Source organism: Colobus angolensis, unplaced genomic scaffold, assembly GCF_000951035.1.
Source record: "Colobus angolensis palliatus isolate OR3802 unplaced genomic scaffold, Cang.pa_1.0 Scaffold3, whole genome shotgun sequence".
NCBI lineage: Eukaryota > Metazoa > Chordata > Mammalia > Primates > Cercopithecidae > Colobus > Colobus angolensis.
In genome coordinates this window covers 2408900-2418064 of record NW_012116265.1, presented here as the reverse complement: position 1 = coordinate 2418064, position 9165 = coordinate 2408900, and the positions used below count along the sequence as shown (strand labels likewise).

General features: G+C 47.0%; 1 protein-coding gene across 1 annotated transcript in view; it reads left to right on the top strand.

The window, feature by feature from the left end:
* The first annotated feature begins 897 nt into the window (after positions 1–897).
* The window catches only part of LOC105517296 (chromosome unknown open reading frame, human C14orf159), a 99895-nt gene continuing 91627 nt past the window's right edge, over positions 898–9165 (top strand). The window contains exon 1 of the mRNA XM_011949796.1: positions 898–1168. The gene's annotated coding sequence lies outside the window, so the exon portion shown is untranslated. The remainder of the gene's footprint in view (positions 1169–9165) is intronic.

Below are 9165 nucleotides of genomic sequence, written 5' to 3'. Positions count from 1 at the left end.
CCGTCTCTACTAAAAAATACAAAAATTAGCTGGGCGTGGTGGCGTACACCTGTAGTCCCAGCTACTCGGGAGGCTAAGGCAGAAGAATCACTTGAACCCGGGAGGCAGAGGTTGCAGTGAGCCGAGATCGTGCCACTGCACTCCAGCCTGGGTGACATAGCAAGACTCTGTGTCAAAATAACAACAACAGCAAAAGTTATACATGAATTTTTGACTGCACGAGGTTCAGTGCTCCACGTTGTCCAAGTGTCAATTGTACTGGGTCCAAAGGTAAGTCCTGATGGCTTTGAAGCAGGAGAAAAACAGATCAGGAGAAAATCACGGTCATAGTCAACATCTTTTGAGCACTTTCTAAGTGCTGATACTGTTCTAGTGCATAATGCTTATTATCTCAGTCAATCCTCAGAGCAGCCAAGCAAGATAAGTGAGGAGGAAACAGGCCTAGAAACTTACCAAGACCTCTAAACGTGGGTGGCAGAATGCAGATCCAAGCTCAAAACATCACCCTTGCTATTCACAGTGTGGCCCACGGACCAGCAGCTGTGTCTTGTGGGAGCTTTTTAGAAATGCAGAATCTCTGCCTGACCCCAGATCTTCTGGATCAAGCCTGCACTTTCACAGGATCCCCTAGTGATCCCAGTGCACACTAAAGTTTGAACAGCACAGACGGCGATTCGCCAGATCGGCTGCACGTTGGAATCACTTGAGGGATTTCAAAAATCCTTAGTGCCCAGGCCATACACCCCTGGATCGATTACATCTGCATTTCTGGGCTGTGACCCAGGCATCAGGATTTTTCAAAATTACGCCTCTGTTGACACAGGGAAAGCAAGTTAACTCTTGCAGGGAGAACTGGGCTTGCAGGAGCCAGCCAGCTGCCAGCAGCTCTGCAGCTTTAAGAACTGGGGCGGGCTGGCTGCCGAGGAGAACACGCTGCTGCATGGGCCACGTGAGCTCAGGCTGTGGGAGCGGATGGAGCTGCCATAGTCAGCGCTTAGGGCTGGCCCCAGCTTGTAGACCCGAGTCCTGCAGAACAACCCCCCATGGCGCGGGCGAGCAGAAGAAAGGGGGCCTTTATGCCCTTTTGAGGGAAGCACACATTCTGCAAGGCCGTGGAAACAAAGAGAAGAACTGTTTGTAGCCCTCGTCCAGACGCCCCAAACAAACAGTAAGTCAGAAGGGAACAGAGCACAGCACAGTCCCTCCTTCTGCCCCAGGCGACACCCACCTTGCCCCACCCCACCTAAGAAGCCCAAGGGTATTCTGGGAGCCCACCGCAGGACAATGGCAGGGCAAAACCAGTGAGCAAGGCAGAAAATCCCCTGAAATTCTCCACTGAGGCCCAACTGTTCCTCTCCTTGAAAAGTCAAGGCTTGGCTCAAGCCAGATAGCACCAGAGGATGGACAGAACACATCAGGTATTGGCAGTGTTTCTCCTCTGTTCTCTCTCCTGCAAGGTCCTTTCAGTCCTTGTCACTGCCCTTGAGAACTCCCAGGTCACGTGAAGGCAAAGAAAGTAAAACTGAAACTGCCTTTGAGCCACAGGCTTGCTGGGGATGAGGTGACAAAGCTAATCGAGGTGGCAGTTGGGGAAGGGGTTCCGGGCTGCTGCAGGCACACCGGCCAGAGCTTCGTGGATACCTGCAGGGCCCAAAAGTCCCTCCCTGTTTTGAGGAGTGAATGATGGCTGTGAGGTAGCAGCCAGGCTGGTCACCCCCACGTTGACTGGAGGCAGAATTCTGTAAATCCTCTCCTAGTCTTTCTCCAGACCACTGGTTAGCTCATCTCAGCCTCCTCTGGGAGCATCAACACCAACATGGCACAGGGGACTGCAGTGGTGTGCTTTGGGCCTGTGTACCCACCCAAGGCTAAAGGCAGAGCCAGGTGACCTTGTGGGGGTCTCTTCTGTAGGATTATCTGTACTTCCCCTCTGTCTTCTTTTACTACGGGAGATCGAGAGCTGGCTATAACCCACCTTCCTTCATGAGACCACACTAAATTGCAAAAATTATCCCAGTGCTGGAGGAGGGCAGCAGGTTGAGATTACGTTGGCAGGAAGAATGTTGGCATTGATTGGCACGCAGGGGAGGAGAGCTGCTTTGTGCTTTAAAGGTAACCGAGTATGAGCTAAAAAGAAGGAAAGGAGAGGCCGGGAGTAGGAAGAAGAAGGAAAGCTGGCTTCACTGGAGGGGTGGAGTGAAGTTGAGGAAGCAGGAAGGGGAAGGAGGTGATGGGTGGGAAGGGCAGGGCAGGGTGGAGTTAACTGAAAGAAGGCTAAACTGTGGCTTGTACATAATTATGAGGAAGCATCTTTTTTTTTTTTTCCCCCTTCATTTTGAGACAGAGTCTCTATGTCGCCCAGGCTGGTGTGCAGTGGTGTGATCTCAGCTCACTGCAACCTGTATCTCCTGGGTTCAAGCTATTCTCCTGCCTCAGCCTCCCAAGTAGCAGGGACTACAGGCACATGCCACCAGGTCTGGCTAATTTTTGTAGTTTTAGTAGAGACAGGGTTTTGCCATGTTAGCCAGGCTGATCTCAAGCCATCCACCCAGCCTGGCCTCCCAAAGTGCTGGGATTACAGGCAGGAGCCACCACACCTGGCTAGGAAGCATCTTAAAAGAGTCAGATGTCACTTCCAGCTGAGGGCTAGAGCCCAGGAGGCCAACTGGTGGCCCCTAACATGTTTTATTTGTAAGTGTGAGGACTCTTGGAAATTTGGGAAATTGTACGCGTGTGAAAGAACGGGCTCACATTTCCGCAGGGCAGCTGGTGCTGGAGCTGCTGGTTTGCCAAAGTCCCCACCTCTCCTGCACTCTGAGCTCTGCATTCCTTGACCCACCCCAAAACTTCTGTACCTGCCCAGTTCCTGTGGGCAATGCAGATTGCTGCTACTCCTGGTTTGATAATAATGATTCTTGTCCAAGTGCTTAGGTATATGCTCTTTCAATTAATTTCGATTAATACCTCCCTCTTTCAGTGGAGCATGACAGATGCACAAAACCAACCCTCTCCTTGACAGATTTCTCAGCCTTTGCCGGTGATCTGCCAAGTTGCTAGAGGGTATTTGCATTTAAAAAAAAAAAAAAAAGTTTATTTTCTTATTTTGGGTTTAAGGATTTTCCAACCTGCCTTAAGGCAATATTTCATTTACGCCACGTTACAGCTTTCAAAGCATTTCTTAAACAGACTTGAATTTGTTTTATCCTTCCAGAAGCTCCATGAAGTCTGTAGTTTGGATCTCCTCATGCTGTCTTGGAGGAAACAGAATTGTAGAGAAACTAAATGATTGCTCTTGGTCCTTCAGTAATGTTGATGTTCACATTCAGGCACAGCTCTCTGGAAGACCAAGCTGTGTCTTTTTGACTGTGTGGAATTGTAAAAAGTTATGCTTTGAAAAGCATAGTGACTGAAAGTATGATCTCAATCCAGAATACTTGTGTTACCAGAAAGGGGCCCCAAACCAGACCCCGAGAGAGTTCTTGAACCTTGTGCAAGAAGAAATTGGGGGCAAGTTCATAGTAAAGTGGAAGTGAAAGCAAGTTTATTAAGAAAGGAACAGGCCAGGTGCAGTGGCTCATGTCTGTAATCCCAGCACTTTGGGAGGCCAAGGCAGGCAGATCACAAGGTTAGGAGATCAAGACCATCCTGGCCAACATAGTGAAACACTGTCTCTACTAAAAATACAAAAATTAGCTGGGTGTGGTGGCGTGCACCTGTAATCCCAGCTACTTGGGAGGCTGAGGCAGGAGAATCACTTGAACCTGGGAGGTGGAAGTTGCAGTGAGCTGAAATCACCCCACTGCACTCCAGCCTGGCAACAGAGTGAGACTCCATCTCAAAAAAAAAATGGCTCCTCCATAGGTAGAACAGTGGCATGGGTTGCTTGACTGAATATACTTATAGTTATTTATTGATTATATGCTAAACAAGGGATGGATTATTCATGAGTGTTCCAGGAAAGGGGTGGGCAATTCCTGGAACTGAGGGTTTCTCCCCTCTTTATACAATATAGGGTAATTTCCAGACATTGCCATGGCATTTGTAAACTGTCCTGGTGTTGGTGGGAGTGTCTTTTGCCTGCTAATGCATTATGGTTAGTGTATAATAAGCAGTGAGGACGACCAGAGGTCACTTTCATTGCTATCTTAGTTTTGGCTGGTTTCTTTACTGCAAAGTGTTTTATCAGCAGGGTCTTTGTGACCTGTATCTTGTGCCCACCTCCTATCTCATCCTGTGACTAGGAATGCCTAAGTTCCTGGGAATGCAGCCTAGTAGGTCTCAGCCTTATTTTACCCATCCCCTATTCAAGATGGAGTGGCTCTGGTTCGAAAGCCTCTGACACTTGGGCTTGACTGCTGGTTTGGCCACTCAGTACCTGTGAATCTTTAGGCAAAGTACTGAATCTTCCTGCGCTTCCTTTTCTGTAAAATAGGGATAACAGCCCTCATCTAGGGAGTGGTGTATGGATTAAATGACATAGTACATGAAAAGTATTCAGAACAGTGCCTGGCACAGAGTAAGCTTTTGTTGACAAAAAAAAAAAAAAAGGGGGGGGCCAAACTCTGTAAAATATTTGAAGAGACTTATTCTGAGCCAAACATGAGGACCCAGGAGGTCCTGAGAACATGTGCCTACGATGGTTGGGATACAGCTTGGTTTTATGCAGTTTAGGAAGACACAGACATCCATCAATACATGTGAGGTACACATTGGTTTGGTTGATTCAGTCCAGAATTGAGGTATTCAGGTCATAGGTAGATTCAAAGATTTCCTGATTAGCAATTAGTTAAAAGAGTTAAGCTTTGCCTAAAGTTGAAGTTAGCAGGAAGAAACACTTGGATTTAAGATAAAAAGGGTTGTGGAAGCCAAGGGCCAAGGTTCTTGTTATGTAGATGAAGCTTCCAGGTGGCAGGCTTCAGAGAGAATGGATGGTAAATCTCCCCTTTTTTTTTTTTTTTTTTTTTTTTGAGATGGAGTCTCACTCTGTCACTCAGGCTGGAATACGGTGGGATGATCTTGGCTCACTGCACCCTCCACCTCCTGGGATTCAAGGGATTCACCTCCTTCAGCCTCCCAAGTAGCTGGGATTACAGACACTATCCCCCCACCCACGCCTGGCTAATTTTTTGTATTTTTAGATTTTTAGTAGAGACGGGGGTTCACCATGTTGGCCACACTGGTCTCAAACTCCTGACCTCAAGTGATCCACTTGCCTCAGCCTCCTGAAGTACTGGGATTACAGGTAAACCTCTCTTATCAGACCTTAAAAGGTGCCAGACTCTTCATTACTCTCTTCAGGGTGGGAGGACCTGGAAGGGGAAAGAGCTAGTTATGTTAACAGATTCTTTACAGATGCAGAAAGCAGTTTCAAAATATGGTGAAGAAACATATTTGGGGGTAAGATATTTTTATTTCCTTCTTGATCTGTCGTTTGATAGAGTCAGGTTGGCATTTGGTATCTTATGGCTACAAAGAGTCTCTTTTGTCAGACTTAAGATCTCTGTTTTAATGTTAATGGTGGTCAGTTGTATCTAAACTCTCCAGTGGAGGGGGTATAATGAGGCATGTTCAGCCATTCCCCTCCCATCATGGCCTGGACTAGTTTTTCAGGTTTCTTTGGAATGCCCTTGGCTGAAAGGGGGTTCATTCAATTGGTTGAAGGGCTTAGAATTTTACTTTTGGTTTATACTTTCAAGAAATATTCCTATCAGTGGGGCCAGGTACGGTGGCTCATGCCTGTAATCCCAGCACTTTGTGAGGCCAAGGCAGGAGGATTGCTTGAGCTCAGGAGTTCGAAACCAGCCTGGGCAACATAGTGAGACCCTAAAAAGTTAAAAAAAAATTTTTCAATTATACTACTACTACTAAAATTATTATTATCTGTGCCTTTGGGAGACACTCTGTATTATTTAGGGTACAGGCTAAATTGTAAAAAAGATCCCAAAATACATTTGCTCAAAAAGGATAGAAAATTTTTCCTCTTTCACATAATAGCTAAGAGGTAGATGGTCAGTCCAGGACAGGCAAACAACTCTGTTCCACAGGGTCATTCAGGAACCCAGGTTCCTCCATCTTGTTGCTCCCTTTTCTGCATAGTCAAAACTGACTCAACATCACCTTCACCTTCTGTTCCTGCCTGTAGTGGGAAGAGGGAAGGAATCAGAGGGCAAACAGCTCCCTTCTAAATGATATAACTCAGAGTTGTACATATCCTTTCACTCATATTCCCTGACCCACTCTGTTCCTCTGATCAAACTTCCCAGGCTTTTCTACCTTGATCTGACCTTTGGTACTACTGTGCTCCCATACCTGAAGACTCTTTCTCACTGCAGTGCTACTCTTTCTAGGTTCCCATCCTACTTTGTTGGACGTTTTTTTCCATGTATTTCACAGAGACCTCCTGTTCCACTCACTCCCTAAATATCCCCTGGGTCTTCGTGTTCCACCCACCGTCTTTCTTGCCTTCTGCCCTCTCCCTTGGTGTGATGGCTTAATGTTGAGTGTCAACTGGATTGGATTGAAGGATGTAAAGTCTTGTTCCTGTGAGGGTGTTGCCAAAAGGAGATTAACATTTGAGTCAGTGAACTGGGAGAGGCAGACCTGCCCTCAATCTGGGTGGGTACCATCTAATCAGCTGCTGGCTCATCTAGGATAAAAGCAGGCAGAGGAACATGGAAGGACTAGACTGGCTGAGTCTTTTGGTCTTCATCTTTCTCCTGTGCTGGATGCTTCCTGCCCTCAAACATCTGACTCCAAGTTCTTCAGCTTTGGACTCTTGGACTTACACCAGTGGTTTGCCAGGGGCTCTCGGCCTGAGACTGAAGGCTGCACTGTTGGCTTCCCTACTTTTGAGGTTTTGGGACTTGGACTGGCTTCCCTGCTCCTCGGCTTGCAGATGGCCTATTGTGAGACTTCATCTTGTGATGGTGTGAGTCAATACTCCTTAATAAACTCCCCTTCATGTATTAGTCCTGTCCCATCTAGAGAACCCTGACTAATACACTGAGTGTCCTCAGCCACGCGGCAGCTGATGACTTGCAGCTCTCCCTCCTCCAGGCAGGTGTCCGTCCTGACTTCTGGTGCTGAATATCCACCCTGTCATGGACCTCTGCCTGGGGCTGTCTCACAGGCCCTCCTATCTAGCATTCTAAAACCAAATTCCTCATCACTCTCTTCTTGTATTTATTTTCATGAATGTCACAGTTAGCTGGTTGTCCATCCCGGGAAAAAGAAATCTGATAATAATAATAATTATTATTTGTTGAGATGGAGTTTCACTCTTGTCACCCAGGCTGGAGTGCAATGGCGCCATCTCAGCTCACTGCAGCCTGCAACCTCCGCCTCCTGGGTCCAAGCCATTCTCCTGCCTCAGCCTCCTGAGTAGCAGGGATTACAGGCACCCACCACCATGCCTGGCTAATTTTTATATTTTTAGTAGAGACAGCATTTCACCATGTTGACCAGGCTGGTCTTGAACTCTGTCCTTAGGTGATCCACCTGCCTCGGCCTCCCAAAGTGCTGGGATTACAGGCATGAGCCACCCTGCCCGGCCCTGATAATTATTTGTGATTCCTTTCTTTCGTTGCACGTTTTGCATATATTCAATCCGGTATCAGTTTCTGGCTAGTCTCCTTCCAGTTCCTCAAATTAGCCCTTCCTCTCATTCTCTCACTTTGGGGAACGCCTTGATTGCTTCTCAAACAGCTATGACAAAGGGTCCCTGAGGGATGTTCTTCACATTCATCTTCCACCGAGTGCTGCCTGCTCAGGGGATCCTCCCACCCTTAGTGCTCCTGGGGCTCTTAGATGAGGCTCATACTGCTTCAGTTGATTCACATGCTCCTTCCCAAGCATCTCTTTGTCTATCTTCCCAGCCCCTCTGCCTCTTTACCCCAGGTGTGCCAACCACTCACACTTTCACCTACAGAGACTTCTTCAGCCTTTCTCCTAGTGCTGATTTCCAGTTGTTTGTCAAAGCTCATGCAGTGCCTCCCAGACCATAGCTGCCTGAGGCTGTCAACAGTTTTCCTTGCCTCTCCCTCATTAGTAGCTCCAGTACTTAAGCACATTGCTGGATACACAGAAGGTGCTCTCTGAATGGCAAAAGAATGAACTATATGGCTCTTTCCATGTCCTACTCCACCATCCAGTCGTGCCACCTGCTCTGTACCCAAGCTTCCGAGAAGACCCTCCTCTCCTGTGGGGATGTCTGTAACTGTTTCTTCAAGAAATAATATTTTTGGCTGGGTGCAGTGGCTCACGCCTGTAATCTCAGCATGTTGGGAGGCCAAGGTGGGTGGATCACCTGAGATCAGGAGTTCGAGACCAGCCTGGCCAACATGGCGAAAACCCATCTCTACTAAAAATACAAAAATTAGCCAGACATGGTGGCGATTGCACCACTGCACTCCAGCCTGGGTGACAGAGTGAGACTCCATCTCAAAGATAATAATAATAGTAATTTCAAGAACAAACTCAACTAATGTCTTCGGTGAAGCTTTCTCCTACTTCCCCAGCCAGATTTTCATTATTTATTTATTCGTCAAGTATTTTTTTAAATGCCTGTAGTGTGCCAGGCACTGTTCAGTATACCGGGGATAGAGCAGGGGGAAAAAAATGACAAAAACCCCTACCCTTAAGAGGTTCGCAGTATAGCGTGGGGAATTAGAAATAAGCATCTGTCTCTTCTCTGGTCTTTAAGCACCTCACAGGCACGGGCCATGTCTGCTCATCTGTTTATTCCCATCATCTAACAGAGTGCTCAACTGACATTTGCTTGATGAATGCGTTTTGAGCACTGGGAGATGATCACAGAAGAGCTAAGAAGTGATAACAGTTGTATTTAGTGGAGAACAGTATTCACACCTTGTTGTCTAGATTGCCTTGAAATCAGACTCTGTATTATATCTTTTGGTTTTTGTTTTTTTTATTTCTTAGAAAAACTGTTAACCTATTTAGAGTAATTTTATTAAGGAGTCTTTTTTTTTTCTTCTTTTTTTTTTGAGACAGGGTCTCACCCTGTTCTCCAGACTGGAGTGCAGTGGTTCAACAACCACAGCTCACTGCAGCCTTGACCTCCCGGGCTCCTACCTCAGCCTCCTGTGTAGCTGGGAACACATGTACGTGCCACCCTGCCCAGCTAATTTTTTAATTTTTTCATAGAGA